General features: G+C 42.3%; 1 protein-coding gene across 5 annotated transcripts in view; it reads right to left on the bottom strand.

Annotated features, from left to right (window-relative positions):
* The window catches only part of ENOX1 (ecto-NOX disulfide-thiol exchanger 1), a 661,896-nt gene that overhangs the window by 282,640 nt on the left and 353,381 nt on the right, over positions 1-25,875 (bottom strand). For all 5 annotated transcript variants that reach the window (XM_030200535.1, XM_030200539.1, XM_030200536.1 and 2 more), the window contains exon 3: positions 25,457-25,606. The gene's annotated coding sequence lies outside the window, so the exon portion shown is untranslated. The remainder of the gene's footprint in view (positions 1-25,456; positions 25,607-25,875) is intronic.

Below are 25,875 nucleotides of genomic sequence, written 5' to 3'. Positions count from 1 at the left end.
CTCGACGTCATGACGTTTTGATGCGAGGGCGGTGCAGACACTCCAGGGCACACCGGATATCTCGGGCGCCTCAACTTCCGTGGAGGCTTCAGAACGTTGGGGTTACCTTTTATATATATAGATAATTAGGTTTTGCGTGCACATCTGGCTGTGTGCTATCCTGTAACACTGGGTGCCTAAATCCCATAGCATGTCACGCAAAAGGGAACGTGGTCATGAGAGGTACATGGACGTGTCAGGGGCGTTCTGAAAAATTATATGTGTTGTTAAAGAATTCTATCTCAGCGTGCTACCTTGGGCATCAGCATTTACACCTGGTATCAGCAGACGTAAGTCCGGCACCAAAAGTTAGGCCGCGAGAATCGGTGCTAAGCGCAATTCTATAAAGGGCATGTGCTCTTTAAAGAATCGTGCTTGACATCGACCTTTTCTGGCCCCCGTTTTTGAGCGCCATTTATAACATTTCCCCCGCCTTAAGTCCAAGTTATCCAGTTAGGGCATGCTAATCAGAACGCACTAGTGGGATAATGTTTCTGTGCCCATTCCCTACCATGCCATGCTCCTCCCAAAAATATATTTTTAAATAGCTTGTAATTAGCTTGGTTCATGTACCATAATTAATAGCTTGGGAGGACTGGGAAGGGGGGGGGGGAGGGAGAAAATGTTTTTAAGTTTGATGACGGACTATTTCATTTTGTCTTTACTGCATACATTTTGACAACTGAAACTTTATATACCCAGATTATTGGATGTATTTACTTTACTTTGTGATCAATAAAATGTTGAACCATAAAATGGCCCCTTGGTGATTATCGCTGCTCTACTAAAGCAGACTGAAAAACTGTACCAGTCCACACCAAACATACATATTTGAGAAGCAGATTTTAAAACAAGCTCCTGCTTTTGCTCCTCTTTTCGCCTTTACATCTGTATTAACAATCTCTTTATGTTGCATAATCTTGCAAACCTGCACTCTTTCTGAATTGCTCCCTGTCATTTTCAATGACTATTTTTGTTTTGTGCAATTTACTTTTATGGAAATGGATTAAAGCAGTAATAGGAACAATAATGTTGACAATAATATGTGTCTTTATAGAACATTTTACCAAAGTACTTTATTGGTATCGTGAACAAACATTAGTCTGCAACTCCTGCTTTTTGTTTTGTCTCTCTTGAAAGATTAAGGGCTGAGAGAGACTCATTTTCTAAATTTATACCCTACCAGTTTAAAGTGAGCACCACATTTTTGTCAAATTAGAAAAATCAAACATATAAACGGCAAGTGACCGACTCACCTGCAAATGCGCAGTAGAGACTTCCCTCTCTGTCCCGCCCTCGCGTCAAGATGTGATGACATCAGAGGGCGGAACAGAGAAGGAAACGGAGTCGGAGTCACTGTCGGACGCTGCTGCCTGGAAACGAACATCGCGCGCACCAACCTGCACCCTCCCTCTCCATTCCTGCTGACGCTCCCGCCCCCTTCATATCGGGCCCCCTGCACTGGCCTGACAGCGTCTCTCACCTCTGTGTGGAAGCGCTGCAGGCAGCAGCAGAGCGATCTGCTGCTGCCTGCAGCGCTTTCACACGGAGGTGAGAGGCGCTGTCAGGTCAGTGCAGGGGGCCCAGCACGGAGGGGGGAGGGAACGGCGGCGAGGAGGGTACCTGGAAATCTTGCCCGTTTTTACTGGCTTAACGGCTAGTAAATAAATAAAACAGATGATTCTGTAGCACTACAATTCCACAGCTTTTCTCCTGACAAATGTCACCCGCCGAACGAAAAGGTACTAAAGTGGGGTTACAAATGACAGAGATACAGGCTGTAAGTTTGGAAGGGTAAATCTGGGCAACTTTCATTTTTGAAAGTTTTGCGTACTGTAGGCCAGTAGAAGGAGACTGAGCAATTTGTTATTTTTCATGTTCTACAGGAAGTTGGCAAATTTTTAAAATGCGTTTTTTCCGAAAACATACTTTTTTTTATTGATAAACATTTCATTTTTTAAAGATGTAATTAGTCCATACCTGAGGCTGAAATTTTGCAAGATTACGCAGTTGATATCCCTCTATCTTGTGGTATAAATTAGTCACATACCCCACTTTTGGTACCTTTTCGCTCAGCAGCTCACAATTATTTTACAACCTCAATTTATATCACTTTATATTGCGCCAATATCTACTTGGCAAATAATTACATTTACCCCAGATTCTATATATTCTACCTGGTGTTCCTCGCCGAAATCTAAGCGTATTCTATAACAGCATGCATAACTTAATTAGCTTAACAAGCTAATCAGCACTGATAACAGCACTTCAAGCAATAATTTATTTATTTGTTGCATTTGTATCCCACATTTTCCCACCTTTATGCAGGCTCAATGTGGCTTACATTATACCGTAATGGCGATCGCCATTTCCGGATTGAGAAATACAAAATAGTGTTACATTAAACTTCATAAATGTTGAAGTAAATTATAAAGTAAGTTGGATAGACAGTTCATTTCAGGCATGGAAGTAAGGGGGTGATGCATTAATGTTCATTGGTGAAAATTGATTGAAGCGGTCAGGTGTAGAGAATTCGGTTTTATCTGGTTTGGTAGAGTTATGGTATTAGGTCATTTATGATGGCTCATTATGATATATCTTTTTGAACAGGTTGGTCTTTAGTCATTTCCGGAAGGCTGTTAGGTCGTGCATTGTTTTTAAGGCCTTTGGTAGTGCATTCCATGGTTGCCTGCTGATGTAGGAGAAGCTAGATGCATATATTGATTTATATTTAAGTCCTTTGCAACTGGGGTAGTAGAGGTTCAAGAATGTGCGTGCTGATCTCTTTGTGTTCCTGGTTGGTAAGTCTATGAGGTCTGACATATATGTCGGGGCCTCAACATGAATGATTTTATGAACCAGGGTACAGATTTTGAAAGCAGTTCGTTCTTTCAGTGGGAGCCAGTGTAATTTTTCTCTTAGGGGTTTGGCGCTTTCGTATTTCGCTTTTCCAAATATGAGTCTGGCAGCAGTGTTTTGGGCAGTTTGGAGTTATGAGTTAATGAGCACTAATTGGCAATGCACAATTTGCTAAGTGTATTCTGTAACACAGAGCACATCCAAAAAGGAGCGTAGCTATGGGTGGGGAAATGGGTGTTTGTGGGCCTTCCAAAATTTACGCGCCGTGTTACAGAATATGCCCCTCTGTGCCTAAATCTATGTGCCAGTATTTATGCCACACTTTCCTTAGTGCAAATGGATGCACCTAGTTCTAGGCGCTGGGAATATCAACTAGGCGTATTCTATATACTGTGCCTAAATGTAGGCACCATTTACAGAATATGCTTAGTAGTACATTTGTTCTCTTTTCAGGTGCCGTATATAGAATCTGTCCCTTTAAGTGGAAATTCTATATATTGGCACCTACCATTGAGTGTCCCAATGCAGCACGGTTCACGTCACACCTATAATAGCATCTGAGCACCTAGATTCTGTTATACAACAGTAGCGCAATCTATTATTTGTATGCCAAAATGTCCATGTGCCCGCTTATTCAAACAGGTTTACCCAAACGACTTGACCTATCTTAAGCAAACATAAGCAACCCATCTACTTACCGGTTCATCTAATCATTAATAACAATGACTCAAATATTATTTCCTACCAACCTTCTTACCCTTCATGCTCTTCCTCAACTTCTCCTTTATCGCTCTACCTCATTACCTTCCCTATCCTTTTATTCATACCTCTTTTAACCCATTTACTCCTTGTTCATTGTCCTATCACATACATCCTTGTTGATTTTGATACTACAGATTGTATTCTCTTGTTACTATGTAAGCCGCATTGAGCCTGCGATGAGCGGGAAAGCACGGGGTACAAATGTAATAAATAAATAAGTCAGTGGTAAGTATAACTAGGCACACAAAAAGGCAGCAAGCGATATGCGCATCTCACAGTATTGCTTATTAAGCACTGATTATACCGTCTTTAGGGACCTTTTTACAACGCTGCGACAAAAAGAGGCCTAAGAGGCCCTAGCATGACCTTACCTGAATCTTTACAGTGTGTTAACACCATTTCTACCGCAGCCGGGAAATGGCCATTTTTCCATCTTCTGGATTTATGACCACGTACTAATGTAGCTGATAGCATACGGTCATTACCAATAATTAGCGTGTGAGCCCTTACCGCCACCTATTTTGTAGATAGTATGGGCTCACGCGCTAATCACATGCTAATCAGTTAGCGCTCGGCAATGTGGCTGTGCTGATTAGCGTGTACACACCCACTCTCCACCCCCATATTCGCTCTCTCGGGTAAGAAAAATAAAATTTATTTTAGTGTGTGGGTAATACGTGCACATGTGCACCTTTAACGTGGCACACCTCAGCACCACACAGTGTACCTTTTAAGCTGTGGTAAGCATGCGTTAGTGCTTACTGCAGCTTGGTAAAAGAGCCTGTTAGTGCATCCACAGCAAAGCAGTTTATAGTCTAAAATACAAATCAAAAAAGAACACCATCATCAAATAGTTTAGAGAAAATAAATGCAGACGACAAGGGATTAAAGTATGTTCATTTCAGGAAAACAGGGGGACGAAATTCAGACCACAGAAGGTAGCTTGGCTAACTTTCGCGGTCGGTGTGAACCCAGAAATTCAATGCCAGGCTGTATCCGGTAACTGGCACTGAATTTCTGGGGGGGGGGGGGGGGGGGGTGCTGACTGGCTAAGTTATAGCGGCCAAAAATAGACCTTCTATTTGTGGGGGTCTATCTGGCTGCTAAACTTAGCTGGTCAGTCACTGAATATTGGCACTAACCGGCTATGTCATGCAAAATAGCTTGTGACCGGGCTAGCTGCTAAGCGCTAATATTCAGCCAAGACGGCTATCTCACTGAATATCGGGCGGCAGATGAATACACCAAGTAGGCATATCTGATCCAACAAGGTCTACTGATGTGATGAGAAGGCACAGGTAAATAAATGGACCTTAAGACCACCTTCAAACTTTGTATAAGAAGGGTCGGCTCATAGTGCAAACGGCAGTGAATTCCATAAAGTCGGGGACAGAGCTAAAACATAAAAGGCAAGTGCGTGTAAGTAGCAATTAAGGTACCATTCACATGTGCATGTGGCGCATAACTGCCGACAAACAGTTATAGAATTGATCTTCATGTTTGTTCCTGAAGCAAGGGAGGCTTAAGTGTCTTCCCTGAGATCACACAGTCCTCCAGGAACTTGTTCAAACCTTTTTTAAAACCAGATACACTAACCACCATTTACCACATCCTCCAGCAACGAGTTCCAGAGCTTAACTATTCTTTGAGTGAAAAAATATTTCCTCCTATTTGTTTTAAAACTATTTCCATGCAAATTCACTGAGTGTCCCCTGGTCTTTGTACTTTTTGAATGAGTGAAAAATCGATTCACCTCCACCCGCTCCACACCACTCTGTATTTTGTAGACCTCAATCATATCCCCCCTCAGCTGTCTCTTTTCCAAGCTGAAGAGCTCTAACTACTTTAGTCTTTCCTCATATGAGAGCAGTTCTATCCCCTCTATCATTTTGGTTGCTCTTCTTTGTGCCTTTTCTAATTTCGCAATAACTTTTTTGAGATACCTCAACTAGAACTGAACACAATATTCATGGTGAGGTCGCACCATTGAGAAATACAGAGGCATTATAATATTGTTGGGCTTATTTTATTTTGCATCCCTCTCCTAATAATTCCTAGTATCCTGTTAGCTATAACTATTCGGCAATTCCCTTACTAGTGTTCTGAAAGCACTCCCTGGGTACTGATTCAAAGCTAACTCTGCCCTGTAAGTACATAAGAACATAAGAGTTGCCATGCTGGCTCAGAACAAGGGTCCATCTAGCCCATCGTGAGTGGAGGAGTGGCCTAGTGGTTAGGGTGGTGGACTTTGGTCCTGAGGAACTGAGTTTGATTCCCGACACAGGCAGCTCCTTGTGACTCTGGGTAAGTCACTTAACCCTCCATTGCCCCCTGTAAGCCGCATTGAGCCTGCCATGAGTGGGAAAGCACGGGGTACAAATGTAACAAAAAAACAAATATCCAAAAAGTAGTGGATTTCCCCAGGTCTACCTTATTAATGGCTTATGGACTTTTCGTCCAGGAATTTGTCCAAAACCTTTTAAAACCCAGCTATAGTAACTGCTTTTACCACTTGCTCTGGAAATGAGTTCCAAAGCTTAACAATGCAATATTTTCTCCTGTTTGTTTTAAGTGTGCTGCTATGTAACTTCATAACGTCCCCTAGTCTTTGTACTTTTTGATAAACAATCAATTTGCATTTACCCATTCCATTCCATTCAGGATTTTGTAGACCTCTAGCATATCTCCCTTCAGCCATCTCTTCTCCAAACTGAACAGCCCTAATCTCTTTAGCCTTTCCTCATATGAGAGTCGTTCCATTCCCTTAATAATTTTGGTTGCCTTTCCTTGTACCTTTTTCCAGTTCTACTACATCTTTTTTGAGATGCGGTGACCAGAATTGCACACAGTATTTAAGATGAGATCTCATGACTATTTTTTTCCCACCGTCTATCATCTGTCTCCTCTGCACTGTCTTTCAGCTTGTTTGTATATCTGCCTAATCTTTGTAAGCCACATTGTGCCTGCATGAGTGGGAAAATGTGGGATATAAATGTACAATAAATAAATGATGGAGCGATACAGAGTACGGCACTAACACTGGGTATGGAAAGGATACAATACTCAACAAGGAAAAGTAAAAAGTTAAACATCTGAAGTATTTCTGACTATCACTATGGTTAAACAATGCCCAAGACAATAACATACCTTGAATAGCTTTCTCCCTGTCAGCATCAGAAGGGCTGAATCGAGACACTCGCACCATCTTAGACATTAATGTCAAGATAATATTATATAATTTACTTTCAGTTTTAAGTTTTTTATGTCAGCAAAAGACAATAAAGATGAAAGTCATTTAAAACTACTGAGATAAATAGTGCAATGGCTGATCTTTGCCGTTTCCACACAAGCAAAAGGAATTCTAAGAGCAGCTGTTTCATTCCTTTTTATAAGTAAACACCTCGGGTTGGTTTTGCAAAGGTTGCTTTGTGCTTGCTGGATCTGGATACTTCAAACATTGGTTTTTTGGATATTTTTTTTTCTTCTGCATCAAACCGTATATGGAGAACATTGCTCAACTAGATGCAAATAGCATTTCCTTCGTGAGACCTCCTTCGGGCAAGTCTGCAGTCTTGAAAACTCTAAGAAACTGTAACTCAGAGGCCAAGAAAGGTGATAAGTTAAGTATGGCCATTTTCACTTCAGGAGATGTTATTACCTAGTTATTTGCAACTCAGCTGCACTTTGAATAAAATTGAGCACAAGACCCTAATGGAATAACAAATGAATGAAGGGGGTGTCCATTTGGGCTTTAACTATACAGTACACAGATTTCACCAATTTCAAAATAAAACAAAGGCTGTAAACTTATGGAATAAACTGACAGAGGAAACAGCCATGGTTACAACATGAAGCAATTTTTGAAGGAAAAGATTAGTGAGTAAGGTGATATGGTTAAACCTCATGGAAGCAAACCGCTGGGAGCATTGCTGTGCTACAGACACAGGACTCTGTTTTTCATTCCCACATTCCCAAGATGCATCAGGCATGCTCCTGTGCATACTTCCCAGCTCAAACCTATGTGGACCTCTAGAGTCACAAATATATACTCCATTTCTCTCTTTATTCACTCATAACTAGACGTCTCTCTTTTTGGTCTCCCTTTTTTCACCTATCAGCTTTCTATCTCCTACTTTCCCTCTTCCTCAAGTAACCCATTCCCCCATCTCTCACTCTCTGCCGAGCCCTCTATCTCTCTCTCCTCCTCTTGTTTTTCCACTAACCGCCTAGTACCCATTCTGCTTTCATTTTAAAACTCACCTTCTTCTCTGCCTACCAGAGCTCACAGGAGGAGGAGGAGGACCCATTTCTTTCTCTGAAGCAAGCAGAGATAGTGATAACATTTGTGGTGGAAGGAGCATGATCCCAAATTTCCAGCCCAGTCTAGCACTGGTGATGTTTGACTGTTCATGTTCACGAGAGCAGGGCCCCCAAGGGGGGGGGGGGGGGGCAAAATTCCCCAGGCTAATGCGATAACCTGATCCTGGCACACAGGAGCAAGAGAGAGACAGACCCCAGGCACTGGGGCCCCCTCAGGGGCCGGGAAGGAGCAGACACACTGACGCAGGAAGGTACGGGTGCAGTAGCAGCCTGAGCAAGGGGCGGTGGCAGCAGCTGCTGTGTCCTGAGTGGGGGGGGGGGGGGAGCACTGGCTGCATCCCGAGTTGGGGGAGGGGAGGCAGCAGCCCTGCCCTGGCTCTCTGCAGCACTGCAACAGAGAGAGGGCATGATGCAGAATTTCATGCCCTGACTGGCAGAAGCAGTGATAGGACGGAAGTGCAGATGGGTGCTGGATGTTCCGGCAGTACTCACTGAGAGAATAGTGGGTGGGATGATCCATAACATTTCTGTTTCAGACTGGCAGTGGCAGTGATTGTCAGGGAGCTAAAGGAAAAGTACAATGTTGAACAGTGATGGATATTCCAAGTACCTGGCTCCCTGTTCTCCTCAGTTAGCAGGCACGTGTGGTTTTTATAGAAATTGGGAGCTGCTATTTATGTCAAATTTTACGTGACAACTCCCAGCTCTTAGGGGTCCTTTTACTAAAATGCATTAGGTGCTAATCTGAGTCTAACGCAGCAAAAAATGGACTAATGTGGGATGCACAAAAGTGTCACGCGCTATTTTGTGCATTTGCTCATGCTAACCACATGCTACATAATTTTTTTTTTTTTTTTTTTTGAAGGGGCTTTTCAGGAGTGGAGAGTGAAATACATAGTCAAGCTTTTGTAGCCACACCTAGATTCCTCATCAGTCCATTTTTATATTTCAAATAATAATACAATTGTTCAGTCTTTAAGTATACAACCTCCACTTATCTTCTCTCATTATTTGCGACTTCAAAGTAATACTTATTTTCATAATATTAATAACTTCCATTCTCAGACCACTTCTTTTTCAACACAGGTGCATGTCCAACAAAGCATTATGATTTGATTTCATTGCGACAGGGAAAGATTCTATAACTTGCAGTCACTTCTAGCACAGACATGTTCACATCTAATACTGTATAACACAATCTTCCCAAACACTGTCAATTTAAATATCTATTTAGTAGTATCCCAGTGTTTCAAATCAATGCAATTTATACATTTTTTCATTCAAATCGGGGATCTTCAGATTTAAACTTTCCCGCCATTCGGAACAGCTGTTTCCGTTTATTGGCGTTACATACATCCTCATTGATCCACCCGTATTGAAATATTTTTTTCTACTTTTTAGTTTCTTATTTATATTAGTGATTTTATACTCAAAATTTTAAAACTTAGCTTTATAGTTGCCATTCAGCAGCATTTTTCTCCCGAAGCAAACCTCTGGCAGAGGTTTGCTTCGGGAGAAAAATGCTGCTGAATGGCAACTATAAAGCTAAGTTTTAAAATTTTGAGTATAAAATCACTAATATAAATAAGAAACTAAAAAGTAGAAAAAAATATTTCAATACGGGTGGATCAATGAGGATGTATGTAACGCCAATAAACGGAAACAGCTGTTCCGAATGGCGGGAAAGTTTAAATCTGAAGATCCCCGATTTGAATGAAAAAATGTATAAATTGCATTGATTTGAAACACTGGGATACTACTAAATAGATATTTAAATTGACAGTGTTTGGGAAGATTGTGTTATACATTGGAATTAAGTCCCCACACTTGAAAAAGTACAGGTCTACTTAATTTGACACATCTAATACTGGGCATCCAAACAGGCAAAAATCATGTCTGGACTGAAACCTCTGCTCTGCCCAAACTCTTAAACACATCTACAAATGGGTCACGTAACAATACACACCTCTGTGGTACCACGTACACTTTTACACACAAAACTCCCAGGGTAATTTTATAACAGACCTTTAAATGACTATAAAAAAAGCTTTTACTGGTGGAAAGTCTTTTATAAAATTATCTGTTATATGTTTTAGAATGCTGAAAATACAGCTATGTGTCCCCCTCTGAAAATGTATGTATAACTTCAAATAGAATTCTCATCTGATCTGCTTTAAGCTATGTTTGCTATTTACCCTGTACAGCTTATACATTTAGGACTAAATTCTGTATATTAGTGCTGAGAAAAATCAGCGCTAAGCGCTGTTCTATAAATGGCGCTCAGAGTTGGGCGCCATTTATAGAATAGCGTTTGATGCCGAGGGTTTACACCAACTGAAACCTGGTGTAAATTCTTTGAGTGGTGATTTGTGTCCCTCTATAGTGACTACCTTTTATTACTGGGATGGTCTATTTGATAAGCCTGACTTGATTCTTTCAAGGTTATCTCCTGAAACACATAATCTTCTTTTTTCCGCCAGGTCGGAAGTGGTTTTCTGCAGGATTGGAGACTTTGGGTCAGTTTTTTGAAGAAGGCAAACTGGTGCCTTTGATATTCTACTGGATACTTATTCAATTTCTGCACAGGATACTTTTGCTTACGTTCAAGTAAAACATTTTCTTTCATCTCATGTAATTAAGGAACGGGTGACTAGGTGGGGGGGGGGGGGGGATTCTTTCTTGGAAGATTTGTGTGAAGATTATAGATATACACGGGGTCTTATTTCTAGTTTGTATGCTTATCAGCATAGTAAGATGCGGCCCCCTGTTCAGCATCGCTTGCATTGGCATCGGGAACTGGGGTTCACATTGGGTGATGATACTTGGACAAGTATGGAAATTGCATTATCAAGAGTTTCTGTTTCTATTCCTTTTCTTGAAAATGCTGTAAAAGTCTTATATAGGTGGAATTTGACCCCTGCTCGTTTGAATCATATGTTTCCAATATTATCGCCTTTGTGCTGGAGGGGTTGTGGTCAGAGGGGTTCTATGGGTCATATCTGGTGGTCTTGTGTTAAGGTGCGAGCTTTTTGGAAAGCAATTCAGCATAGACTCCAGGGCTGGCTTTCTAAACCCATTAAGTGGTCTCCTGAATATTTTCTGTTTCTTGGAAAGCCTCCAGGCCTTACCACATCTCAGTCACTGCTGGTTCAACATGCTATGTCAGCTGCTAGAGTTACACTAGCTGCCTATTGGAAGACCCCTCAGGTCCCTTCTTTGATTAAGTGGTTAAATAAGTTGTGGTATATTTGTGAAATGGAAAGATTGAGAGCTATTCGTTGTAAAACTTTATCTAAATGGGAGGTGGTCTGGGAGCCTTTTACTTCACATTGTTCTTTTTAATTACAGAGTACAGGAGCTTAAGGGGTAATGGGATGGTGGGTTTTGTTTTATTTTTAAGGAGGGTTGAGGTATTGTTTTATATAACTTGTTGTACATTATGGAAGTTACTAGTTTGTGCTATAACAAGTACTTTAGGGACTTGTGAATTATTGAAATTTTATTGCTGTTTATTATTGTTTGCATAATTTGTTGTAACTGATATCTTCTTGGTTTTTGTTTTGTCTCTAATTGTTTAATAAAGACTTCTTTAAATTTCAAATTCTTGTATCTAAATTAAGAGTGCATTCCCTTATTCTGTTACACTGTGTGCACATTACAGGAATGCCCCTGATCCATGACTTCTTGATATACTGCCTATGAGCATAGACGGTTTACAATAGTTGCTAATACTAAAATGTATAAAGGAACTACAAATTTGATAGGAAAGAGACAGGAAGAAAAATGAAAAGAATTAAACAGAGCTGCAGTGTGAGGAAGGTGCAGTTGCTTCTTTTTCCTTTAGAGAAGTTTATAAATTATGTCTATACGGTGCCGTTTTGGCAACCCAGGACTGCAACAGATGAAAGGTCTAATGACATTATTTTTTTTTAGTTCCCATATTTATCTATGAATTTTAAAAACTATTTGATAACATTCTCATGGAGAGGCAGAGTTGCAGTGTGGGATTATTTTTCAAGTTTTAGTAACTGTGTCATTTTGCCATATTTATATATGGAAGGAAATTGTAATCCCATTTTGCCAAAGGGAACAGAGAATTTTTTGTGTGTATGTTAAAATATGCACCAAGGGCCATTCAAGCATGGGATAGACAGGAGTTCTTTATTACTAGATCCGACATGGGCCGTGTTTCGGCATCAAATGCCTGCGTCAGGGGTCAATAGGAATCGATGTATCTAGAATAAGGAGCTGAAAGCATGTATGATCAGCAGACAAAAGCTGATTAGAAATGTATCATCAACACAAACCGAAAGTGTGTCATCACATGCCGGCGTCTTCAAATCAGCTTTGTATTGTTGTATGTACTTTGACCCACTCTTCTGCTGCTGTTTGTGTTAAAATATGGTGTTTAACAAATTATCTTCAAAGTACTGCATGTGAAGAGTGGATTTCGAAGCCAGAGCACTATTATACACAGTTGCAACAGGGCAGAGAGACCCAACTAATAGTCTCGGAGCACTGCATAATCAAACTGTTGAGGCCTGTATTTAATTTAAGCTTTGTTATTTGTTTTTAAACTTTGAATGGTGGCAGAAAAGTAAACGTTTGTTTTTTTCCATCGAAAAAGGGCGTGAAGTTTAAATCTTCCCATGAAAGGTTTTTTGGTTATGATGCAATTAAGTATCTGGAATTCTTTACCTTTGAACATTTGCATAATTTCAACATATATGGAATTTAGAAACAAGCAGAAACGTTTGTGGGGCCCTTTTTATAAAGGTGCACCAAAAAGTGACCTGCAGTAGTGTGGATGCGTGTATTGGACGCACGCTGGACCACTTCTCCACCGCGTCTGGAAAAAAGGGGTTTTTTATTGGGCTGGGAAATGGATGTGTGGCAAAATGAAAACAAGCATGCGTCTATTTACAGCCTGAGTCCTTAACGCCACCCATTGACTTAGCAGTAAAGGCTCATGCATGACCCGTGTGGTAAGCATCCAGAACGTGACAACTGCCGATTACTGCCGGGAATGCCCCTGTGGGACAAACTCGGAATTACCGCTCAGTGCATGCTAATCCCACACTGAAAAAAATTCCTGTAAGGGGGGGGGGGTGACTTGGGGGGAGGGGAGTTTATAGTTTAATGAATCTGGCCTACAAAAAAGGAAAAATTGAGTCAAAGGTGAACATATGTCTTTTTCTCTTTTCTTGCTAAGCAGACGATATCAATTCGGTACCGTATGTAGTCGAGGAATTAACTGTACTGGGCAAAATGTGATGGTTATTTGCATTGTATGACTGTTTATGATACTTTGACTTAATAAAGATACTTTAAAAAAAATTTTATTTTCCGGCATGGAAGGCATGCTTATGCTAATCGGGTAGCAAGAGCACAATGCCACACGTTGCCTGATTAGTGTAGGAGTAGTGCGGGAGCCCTTACCATCTCCTAAATAGGTGGCAGTAAAGGCTACCGCAGTAATGGCCATGCACTAATGGGGAAATTAGTGCGTGGCCATTACTAAAAAAATATGGTGAAGCAGCCATTTTACCTCCACATTAAAAATGGTCGCAAATTAGAGAAAACCCATGCACTGACACCAGCGCCAGCCACATTTTAGTGCGGACTGGTAAAAGGACCCTTTTGTCTATCTTATTGGAAAAATAAAGTGCCAGATCCGTTGCAGTTGGTTTTGATAAATTAGATGTATTAACAGAAAACGCTGTCCTACGTTTCATTAAGTGTAAAAGGTCTGTTTAATTTTGGACGATCTTCACCTATCAAAATAGAATAATAAGTCCGTTTGGCAACTTTTATCAGATGCTTATAATTAGTAAATAATTTTCCCCATTTCTCTTTAAGTAATACATCACCTGATCTTCGCCAAGCTTGTTCTGCTTGGCAACACTCTCATTTTATGGTAGTAAGGTTTTCAGAAAACCATGGGTTTCTAACAGATCTTTAAAAGGTATCTGGTGTTGGGGTGGAGTTGACAGACACCTGATCAGGGCTTAGGGATCTCCACCAGTCACATCAGAGACACATCATTGCTGGGTAGGTCTGAGCTCAAAGTAGGTGGGCCTATGCCCACCTCTGGCTATACCATTGTGCCTTGTGCATCCTGCCCCAAGAAGTGCCATTATGAATCTACAAAGCAGGCAACATTTTTCTTTTTGGTCCCTAAACTGTGACAATTTTCCACCCATTATTAGTTTTTAAGAAAGTCCTCCCTTAAAAGAAACTGTTTCATGACTGCCTATGGATGTCTGCCTCACGGCTCTGACGCATGAAAGCGTCAACTGTATACGACGACCAATTCTTAACTTATCCTGGATGTCTGTAATTCTCTCTCTTGGGTGAGTGCATTTATCTTTCCTATGTCAGACTGGCATTCTGAGGTCCTTTTACAAATCTGTGGCAAAAGAGGGACTGTGCTGGCATTTGACCACAGCGGGTAAAAGGCAGGTCTTTCTTTTCTTTCAGGAAATGACCGTGCGGTAAGTGAAGCACTTGCCATGTGGCCATTTCAGGGGGGTAGCACTTACTGCCACCCACTGAGGTGGTGGTAAGGGCTCCTGCACTAACCCGGCGGTAACCAGGCAGCACGCAGCACTGCCCGATTACCACCGGGTTCACACCAGCACTACAAGATTGAAATATTTTTGTAGTGCCAGAAATGGAGTACACTGGGAGAACTACTGCCAGGCTGCTGCAGTAGCCCAGCGGTACTTCCCTTTTAACGAGTGGTAAGCCCGCACTGGGCTTACTGCTGCTTCGTAAAAGGGCCCCTCTATTCTTATTAAAATTTTAGCCTGTAAGCTACTTTGACTTGTTTGCATGGAAAGGTAATATAGTACGAAACAAACCTAAATAACACTTGATAAGGCTAAGACGGTTAGGGCTCTTCAGCTTGGAGAAAAGGCGGCTGAGAGGTGATATGATAGAAGTCTACAAGATAATGAGCGGAGTAGAGCGGACAGGTGTGAAGTGTTTGTTTACACTTTCAAAAAATAATAGAACCAGGGGACACAAGATGAAGCTAGAATATGGTAGATTTAAAACAAATAGGAGAAAGTTTTTCTTTACTCAGCGTGAAGTTTTACTCTGGAACTCGTTGCCAGAGAATGTACTGACAGCAGCTGGCCTTACGGAGTTTAAGGGGGGTTTGGACAGATTCCTGAAGAAAAGGTCCATTGAACATTATTAAAAATAATTTTTTGGGGGTGGGGTGGGGTTGCTGGGTTCTTGAAGCCTGGATTGGCTGCTGTTGGAGACAGGATGCTGGGCTTGATGGACCCTTGGTGTTTTCCCAGTATGGCGGTGCTTATGTTCTTATGTAGTTGCCATGCTAGTCCATGTTAAAATAATAAATACAAGTAAATAAATCAAAAAAAGGAAAATAAGATGATACCTTTTTTGTTGAACTAAGTTAATACTTTTCTTGATTAACATTTGATGGCCAGAACTTTCCTCCTCAGGTGAGGAAAAGCTTTTTAGTCAATATGCAGCTGGTCTTTGCATTAAGACTTACAAACCACACATATTTCAACAGTACATTTATGACTGTTGAGAAATATTTGTAACCATTGTGAAACTGCACAAGGGGCTCTTCTGTAACTGAAATAAACTTAAAATACAAGAAGGCAGGATTTACAGCCTTCTCCAATATAATGTGATCCATCAGGGGTAATGAGACATCAACTGGGAATCCTGTGAAGCTCAAACTAGAAGGATCTGTCTATGGCTGGGATGTGCAAATTTCTGACTTTATTTATTTATTTAGAGTTTGCTTTAATCCCAAGGCGGAATACAATAAAAACATACATAAATTCAATAATTTCACTGATGGGTAAATATTTCACATCTATTAATCACACACATAAATACTGTAATAATACTACACTAAAGGATCATTATGGAATTTATTGCGGTGAGGTGTCCGTTTTGTCTACCCTTTAAGAGTAAAAAGGTCGGAACTGAGGTTAGGTTATTGTTGTCTTGTTGCAACAGTGTATGATACTGCTGTGGCTTCCAAATCCACTCTTCCCATGCAGTATTCTGTTAATTTGTTAATGCCATGTTTTTGCCTTTATATTCTGTCTTTCTATTGAATTGTACAATGCTAGGGAATTTATTACACTGGCCGGGAGGGAGTATTATTTTTTAGCTCTCTATATGTCAGCTTTAGACTGGTATTATTATTTATGTATTGTGATATATATTAGAAGGACTTAGAAAGCATTGGGAACGAAGTCACTGGGAAGGCAGACTCTTACCCCAAACAAAAAAGGTAGGAAAAACCATAGGCCAGCTGGATTTGGGGCTGAGAAAAAGCTAGGGCAGGGGATAATTTGCACTTATATTATATCCTTGACAGAGTAGGCTCTTATAGCACACCCTCTGGATGCTTAGTTCTAGTCACCCTTATATGCAATTGCCCCCTTAATGGTTACTAGTAGGGCTGTACCAAATACTCGTATTCGCTTTTATTCAGCCACGAATAGTGCTCCGAAAGTGCTCTGAATACATTAAAACATGAGTAGCCATACTGGGTCACACCAATGGTCCATCTAGCCCAGTATCCTGTTTTCCAAAAAGTGGCCAAGCCAGGTCACAAGTACCTGGCAGAAACCCAAATTGTGGCAACACTCCATACTACAAATCCCAAGGCAAGCAGTTGTTTCCCATGTCTGTCTCAATAGCAAACTATAGACTTTTCCTCCAGGAATTTGTCCAAACCTTTTTTAAACCCAGATACACTAACCGGTGTTACCACATCCTCCGGCAAAGAGTTCCAGAGTTTAACTATTTGTTGATTGAAAAAATATTTCCTTCTATTTGTTTTAAAAGTATTTCCATGTAACTTCCTCGACTGTCCCCTAGTCTTTGTACTTTTGGAACGAGTAAAAAATAGATTTACTTCTACTCATTCTACACCACTCAGGATTTTGTACCGCAATCATATCTCCCCTCATCCATCTCTTTTCCAAGCTGAAGAGCCCTAACCTCTTTAGCCTTTCCTCAAATGAGAGGAGTTCAATCCCCTTTATCATTTTAGTGACTCTTCTTTGAACCTTTTCTAATTCCGAATAGTGATTTAAATTCAAATATGTATAATCCGGGGTTCTACTGTCCTAAATCCTACTGAAATAAACACTTGCTCCCCAATATTCAGCTCTATTTAACTGGCCAGGAACAACCCCTGGCCAGTTACAGTGGGGGAAATAAGTATTTGATCCCTTGCTGATTTTGTAAGTTTGCCCACTGACAAAGACATGAGCAGCCCATAATTGAAGGGTAGGTTATTGGTAACAGTGAGAGATAGCACATCACAAATTAAATCCGGAAAATCACATTGTGGAAAGTATATGAATTTATTTGCATTCTGCAGAGGGAAATAAGTATTTGATCCCCCACCAACCAGTAAGAGATCTGGCCCCTACAAACCAGGTAGATGCTCCAAATCAACTCGTTACCTGCATGACAGACAGCTGTCGGCAATGGTCACCTGTATGAAAGACACCTGTCCACAGACTCAGTGAATCAGTCAGACTCTAACCTCTACAAAATGGCCAAGAGCAAGGAGCTGTCTAAGGATGTCAGGAACAAGATCATACACCTGCACAAGGCTGGAATGGGCTACAAAACCATCAGTAAGACGCTGGGCGAGAAGGAGACAACTGTTGGTGCCATAGTAAGAAAATGGAAGAAGTACAAAATGACTGTCAATCGACAAAGATCTGGGGCTCCACGCAAAATCTCACCTCGTGGGGTATCCTTGATCATGAGGAAGGTTAGAAATCAGCCTACAACTACAAGGGGGGAACTTGTCAATGATCTCAAGGCAGCTGGGACCACTGTCACCACGAAAACCATTGGTAACACATTACGACATAACGGATTGCAATCCTGCAGTGCCCGCAAGGTCCCCCTGCTCCGGAAGGCACATGTGACAGCCCGTCTGAAGTTTGCCAGTGAACACCTGGATGATGCCGAGAGTGATTGGGAGAAGGTGCTGTGGTCAGATGAGACAAAAATTGAGCTCTTTGGCATGAACTCAACTCGCCGTGTTTGGAGGAAGAGAAATGCTGCCTATGACCCAAAGAACACCGTCCCCACTGTCAAGCATGGAGGTGGAAATGTTATGTTTTGGGGGTGTTTCTCTGCTAAGGGCACAGGACTACTTCACCGCATCAATGGGAGAATGGATGGGGCCATGTACCGTACAATTCTGAGTGACAACCTCCTTCCCTCCGCCAGGGCCTTAAAAATGGGTCGTGGCTGGGTCTTCCAGCACGACAATGACCCAAAACATACAGCCAAGGCAACAAAGGAGTGGCTCAGGAAGAAGCACATTAGGGTCATGGAGTGGCCTAGCCAGTCACCAGACCTTAATCCCATTGAAAACTTATGGAGGGAGCTGAAGCTGCGAGTTGCCAAGCGACAGCCCAGAACTCTTAATGATTTAGAGATGATCTGCAAAGAGGAGTGGACCAAAATTCCTCCTGACATGTGTGCAAACCTCATCATCAACTACAGAAGACGTCTGACCGCTGTGCTTGCCAACAAGGGTTTTGCCACCAAGTATTAGGTCTTGTTTGCCAGAGGGATTAAATACTTATTTCCCTCTGCAGAATGCAAATAAATTCATATACTTTCCACAATGTGATTTTCCGGATTTAATTTGTGATGTGCTATCTCTCACTGTTACCAATAACCTACCCTTCAATTATGGGCTGCTCATGTCTTTGTCAGTGGGCAAACTTACAAAATCAGCAAGGGATCAAATACTTATTTCCCCCACTGTATATAGCACTTAACTGGCTATCCGAGAATATTCAGCAGGATATGGCCGGTTATTTCTCGGTGAATATTCCCTGTCAGCGCATATCCCCAAATTCTATATAGTGCTACTCAAGTTGCACACGCAAATCTGGGCGTATTCTTATTTGTGCACACAACTCAATTGGTTAACACGCCAATTAGCGCCAATAATTGGATGTTAACAAGCTATTAGCACTAATTGGTACTAATTAGAATTTATGCGCACTACTCACTAAGCGTATTCTATAAAGTAGTCCACGTAAATTCTACCACATAGATCTCAAAAGGGGGCATGGTCGTGGGTGGAGCATGAGCGGGTCGTGGGCACTCCTAAAATTTATGCACAGTGTTATGGGCATTTACACCAGCTTTCCATTGGTGTAAATGACTACGCCTAAATTTCAGTCCCATGGACAGTGCTACACGTATTCTGTAAACCACATCTAACTTTAGGCGCAGTTTATAGAATATGTGTAGTTATGTTTTCCACCTGCATCAATTTTTTTGGCACCAAATATAGAATCTGGCCTTTAGTGGATAACCAGCTATATTGTGTAATATAGCCGGCTATCCACAAATATTCAGCGCATTGCCGGCTTAGTTTTGCAGTCAAATTGGCCGGCCCAAATAGCAGGCCTATCTTTGGCCAGTTTCAACTTAACTGGCCAGCGCTGAATATTGACACAGGGGTCCTTTTACTAAGGTGTGCCGAAAAATGGCCTGCGCTGGTGTAGACGCGTGTATTGGATGTGCACAGGTCCATTTTTCAGTATGTCCACAAAAAAGGCCTTTTTGGCAGAAAATGGACATGTGGCAAAATAAAAATTGGCGCATGTCCATTTTGGGTCTGAGACCTTACCGCCACCCATTGACCTAGCAGTAAGGTCTCATGCGTTAACCAGGTGGTAATGGTCTACGCGCATACAATGCTGATTACTGCTCGGTTAGCGCCACGTGCCAGAAAATTTCCGGCACGCTTAGTGGACACGCTTAAAAACTTAAATTAGCACCCGGGCCAAGTGGTAGCCAGGTGGTAGTTCAAAACTGACGCACACAGGATGCGCGGATGCGCCTACATGGCTTAGTAAAAGGGCCCCTTAGCCAGTTAAGTTGAAATCGTCCAAAAATGAACCAGATATTTAATGCCGGTCACCGGAAATGACCCGACACTGAATATCTGTGATCAGTGCCGACCATGGGAGTCATCCCGGGTTACTACCGTGGTCTGAATATCGGCCCCTTGATCTCTGATTTCATGTTGCTTCTTTTATTATTTGTTATGTTAAAGCTCAATGTCCATTATTTGTATTTGGCTGAATATTAAAATATGCTATTCTGAACAGCTCTAGTTACTAATGAGAGCCAATCATGAATGCTGTATTCATTTCTGGAAGCTACACCTTTGTGAAGACACTGAAAGCAAATCAGAAGGTGGGCACAAAATTATGCAGGACCCACAACAACAACCAAAAAACATACATAGAGAGGCTTAAAGACCTCAAAATGTACTCTCAAGGAAAGAAGGGAAAGAGAGCACAAAGGTTCCACGCTTGCTGTGTACTCTGAACTTCCCCGGCTATCTTCCAACTGGGTTTGGATCCTTCCACCTCCAGAACAGGGTCTGTATTATTGAGCAAAAGGAGCAGCTCCGTACACAGCTTCGGCTTCTTCCATCAGGTACGGTGTCGGGCGCATTCTCTGTAAACACTAGCAGCCTCTGCCACCTTCTTAAAGGTTATCAGACATGCTTGCATGACCTGAGAGCCCAGCTGAGCCTGGCTAATGTCACTAGCCCTTCACCCTGAGGGTTCTGCAGTATGGCTGCGTTTGCAGAGCCCATTACTGCAGAAATTGCTGCCGCTGCACCATCTGTTCATATCCCTCCACTTATCACTGTACTCTGTCACAGGGGAACATGACAGAGACATTCAAGTATCTAGCAGACTTTAATTAAAAGCAGCAGCATTTTCCACAGAAAAGAAAACCCAGGCGTTCATGATATAAATCTGGATGGAGAGAGATTCCGAGAAAATATTACAGAGAAAACTGTGGATGCTTACCAGCAGTATTGATAGTGACAAAAACTGTGACAAAATTCAAGATGGTAAGAACACACGATAAGAAAAGAGAGAGGATAAAGAACATGGGATTTGGGTTTGGTTTAGGAAACATTTGAGGTCAACATTCAAAGGGATTTATGCAATTAAATTAGGCATTAATTGCATGAATCACTTTGGACAGCTAAATATCCAACCAGAAGTCACCTGTTGAGGAGGAGGGGGCCAGGAGGTGTTTTATTTTGGGGGGGGGGGGGTCTATAAAGGGGTGCCTATAATGAGTTGCCTAGAGCATGTCTACTTTCCTTTCTAGTATAACCAGGTATATACATGTCTACACAGTTAGGCGTACAGTAGTCTATAGGTTACACATGTAAGTACGCGCCCTGCCCACTCTGCCATGTGACTGTCTACCTGCAAGCTACATGCTAGTGAAGATACACATGTAGTTACAGAATAGCATTTAGCCAGATTTCTGGCGTCTACACCAGGCCTCGACAAAGTTTCATTAAATCTAGGAGCCAGCCCAAAAACCTAGCAGCCAGCATCTAGAGACCTTTCTCATTTCTACTCCCCCCTCCTTCCATAGTCTCCATTCCCAAAGCATGCTGTCAGCTGTGTGACAGTACCAGTGCATTTTTTGTAGAAAAAAAGGTGCCGGTACTCATTATGGGCGGGGTCATCACATATGGCTCCACCCCTATGATAGCCACACCCACATTAGCCACACCCCTTATATCAGCCATGGCGCATATAAACAGACATCATTGAAAATATACTAGTATAGGAGAAAAACAATAACTTGTGATGTTTTTTTATTATAAATCATTTCTGTAAGATGTTACAGCTCCAGTATACCCAGTGCAAAATAAGACAACAGATGTAAATTCTCAAACTGGACAAATTCCAAACACTAAAATGAAAATAAAATAATTTTTTTCTACCTTTGTTGTCTGGTGACTGTTTTCTATCCATACTGGTCCAAGTGTCTGATTCTGCTGCTCTCTATCTGTTCTCTTAACTCCGTTTCCAGGGCTTCCTTTCCATTTATTTCTTTACTTTCCTCCTTTCTTCTTCCATGTCCAGCATTTCTCCTCTCTCCCCGTCAACCCCTCCATCCATCCATGTCCAGCAATTCTCCTCTATCTCCTGCTCTGCTCTCCTCTCCATCCATTTCCAGCATTTCTCCTTCCTCTCCTGCCATCCCATCCATGTGCATCTCCTTCCTATCTTCCCTCCACTCCATCCATGTCCAGCATGTCTCCTCTCCCCTCCCCTCCCATGTCCAGTGATTCTCCTCTCTCCCCTGCCCTCCTCTCCTATCCAAGTCCAGCAATTCTCTCTTCCCTGCCTTCCCCTTCCATCCATGTCCAGCAATTCTCCATTCTCCTCTCTCCCCTGCCCTACTATCCCATCCCCTCCATGTCCAGCGATTCTCTTTTGCCCCCTACCCTCAATGTCCAGTGACTCGCCCCAGCCTCCACCTGCCCCTGAGATCATTCAAACCCCAGCCCCATTTGCCCAGCCCCCCAGCCCCACTTGCCCATACACACATACCCCCAGCCCTACTTGCCCACACACACACACACACACCCCCAGCCCCACTTGCCCACACACACACACACCCTCAGCCCTACTTGCCCACACACACCCCCAGCCCCACTTGCCCACACACACACCCTCAGCCCTATTTGCCCACACACACCCCCAGCCCCACTTGCCCACACACACATACACACCCTCAGCCCTATTTGCCCACACACACCCCCAGCCCCACTTGCCCACACACACACACCCCCAGCCCCAATTGGCCACACAACCCCCCCAGCCCCACTTGCCCACACACACCCCCAGCCCCAATTGGCCACACACACCCCCCCCAGCCCCAATTGGCCACACAACCCCCCCAGCCCCACTTGCCCACACACCCCCCAGCCCCACTTGCTCACCCTCCCCTGCTCGCTCCCTGCTGTTTGCACCGATCCCTGCCTCGTAAAACCTATTTTTTCGCGAACCGGCAGCTGAAAAAATAAAACAAACAGCTGACAGGCTTGCCTCCTTCGATCGCGTCGGACGCTTCTTTTCCCTGCATTCTCAGCACGTCCCGCCCTCGAGGAAAGGAAATGACATCAGAGGAGGGCGGGACGCGCTCATAATGCAGGAAGGAAGCGGCCGACGTGATCGAAGGAGGCAAGCCTGTCAGCTGTTTGTCTTATTTATTCAGTCTGCTGGTTCGCGAAAAAATAAGTTTTACGAGGCAGGGATCGGTGCAAACAGCAGGGAGCGAGCAGGGGAGCCCCAGAAAAAAGGTGCCGGTATGCCGTACCATCGCGTACCGGCACAAAAAAAGCACTGGACAGTACCATCTACACAGGTGAAGCAAAGAGGTAATTGCCTGTTTCACCTATCACCAAAGGCTGAGTCCCCATCAGTTTCTTTCTCATACCACCTCTCCCATCCTTCACCCAATCTGTCTGTCTCTCTCTCCTCTCAGCCCCTCCCCCACAGCTTTCACCCAGTCTGTCTCTCTCATACCCCCCTCCCCACAGCCTTCACTCAGTCTGTCTCACTCATAAACCCCTATAGCTTTCACTCGGTCTGTCTCTCTCTCATACCCCCTCCCTGTCCCACAGTCTTCATTCGATCTATCTCTCTTATATCCCCTCATCCACAGTCTTCACTTTGTCTCTCTCATTCTCCCCCCACCCAGTCTTCATTCAGTCTGTCTCTCTCGTGCCCCTTCTCCAGCCTTTACCCAGTCTCTCTCATGCCCCTTCCCCAGCCTTCACTCAGTCTCTGTTGTCCCCCCCCCCCCCCAGGTTTTACCCCTTTCTCTCAGCCTCTCTCTCTTATAGCAGCCACCAGCTCTTGCCTCAAAAACTGCTTCCCTCAGCTCTGCACAGCAATCAAGCTCTCCATATACTTGAGCCCCATGGTTTCAAGTCCCGCAAGACTTGAAACCACAAGGTTTCTCGAACCTCCTACACCACAAGGCTCAAGTACATCGACAGCCAGATTGCTTTGTGGAGCCAAGAGAAGTAGTTTGATGCAGGGTACAATTTCAAGGAGCCATGGCAACCTGGCACCTGGGATTTGTCAAGCCCCGATTTACACACATATAGTCACACACATGTGCATATATGCCGGTATTCTGGTCATTTAGATGCATATTTGCCACATAAATGTTAGTCTCCTCTTTACAGAATTACCCCCTTAGTACCGGCTAACATTCTCCCTTTAAGAAGGGCAGCATAAACAGGTGTCTATTAGATTGTAAGCTCTTTGAGCAGGGACTGTCTTTCTTCTATGTTTGTGCAGCGCTGCGTACGCCTTGTAGCGCTATAGAAATGCTAAATAGTAGTAGTAGTAGTGTCTTATCCTGAATAAATACCTTGTTTCACTTGAATTTGACACTTGAATTTCACTTGAATTTGGAAGTATTTAAAAAAGAGCTACCAGCAGTTATATTTGAACTGACACTGGAGTGATCTATGAATAGCTTCACTGAACTGATACACTATTGTGGGGAAAGGATAAATGGACTCTATTTTCAGCTAAGTGCAGAACATTTGGGGGGAGGGGGGAATTACTTTTGCTCATGATGTAGGGAAGAGAGCCATGATGAAGTGAAAACTTCTTAACTCACAGTTTATGTGAGAGATTTCAAATTTGAGATTTACTTGAGCCCTTCTTTTCACACTCATACTTTTTTCAGTTCTTGGGGTCTTAAGTATGTGCATGGGTATTATATTGTTTTTTTTAAAGTTATTTAAATTAATCATTGAAAAGAAGCAGGGGAAGCAGTGGTACAGTATGTGAGTGAAGAATTTACTTGAGCTTTACTCACATGATAGTCTAGCATGGAAATCAATATTCGATTGTTCATGTGAGTTTATTACTGTATGTTTTTAGTAAGCATAAAACAGACTCATTAACTGAACACTAATTTTTAGGAGGTCTGTTATAAAATTCACCTTTTTAGATGCAGGCAAATACACAAGTATTGTAAACCACTCTGTATAAAAACAGTTTGCAAAAAAAAAAAAAACCCTGCAATAATATTCTGGAACATTCTGAAACAGCACACATTATACATTTGGTACTCAACAAAACTCATGTAAAATACCCTCAAAAACTAAACCGAGCACCGTCTAAAACAGAAGCATGTCAGGACCTTTGCCCAATCCTTGAATCTGGCCAGATGTAATATTTAAGAAAGAAAAAATAATTGATAATGTGTGGTCTTCTAATCTAGGGGGTCTTTTACTAAAGATTAGCTTGAGTTATCTGCAGCAGGGCCCATAGGAATAAAATGGGACCTGCTGTAGATAACTCGAGCTAACCTTTATTAAAAGACCCCCTTTGTTGTTAGTTTTCTCTCTTCCGTCATTTACTTAGCACTCCACAAGTAACATGACCTACAGTAATTGTTTTAAGTTCCATTCAATTTTATTTAAACACTCCCTTCCATAAAAATGGTAACAGTACAGTATAACATAATGAAATTCCAATAATCACAAACAGAAACAAAGTCTAAATTTAACTTTATTTCAACTCAAAAAGAATTCCCACAAAAAGAAAAAAAAAACTCAACATACCCCACTCTGGACAAGAGTCAGTTTCCAAGAGTTCGCAGGCTGGTCACTGGTTTTTGTCTTTAGACACTCAATATATGAAGCATATCCAATGGTTTCTGCTGCAAAGCGACGCAAGTACAGTAGATGGAGGAAATTTCAGAGAAATGGTCACTGAAAAGAGTTAAAGAAATCCACTGTAAGAGGGATATCACAAGGGTGAGTTCCATGGATTAGAAACAGGGCATTAGTGACATTATTTGTTTTTTCGATGGTATCATATAATTAAAACAAACAAATAGATGGCAGATAAAGATCACCGAAAATTATTGTACCATAAGACCTTATACATGCAGAGCTCAATGAGTTATTATGCCATTGAGACATCATCCCAAATCCAGTTTGCAGCCTTCTGACTGATCCACCCAATATTATTTACATAT

This window comes from Microcaecilia unicolor, chromosome 4, assembly GCF_901765095.1.
Source record: "Microcaecilia unicolor chromosome 4, aMicUni1.1, whole genome shotgun sequence".
Classification (NCBI taxonomy): domain Eukaryota; kingdom Metazoa; phylum Chordata; class Amphibia; order Gymnophiona; family Siphonopidae; genus Microcaecilia; species Microcaecilia unicolor.
This window is presented reverse-complemented; position numbering and strand designations above follow the sequence as displayed.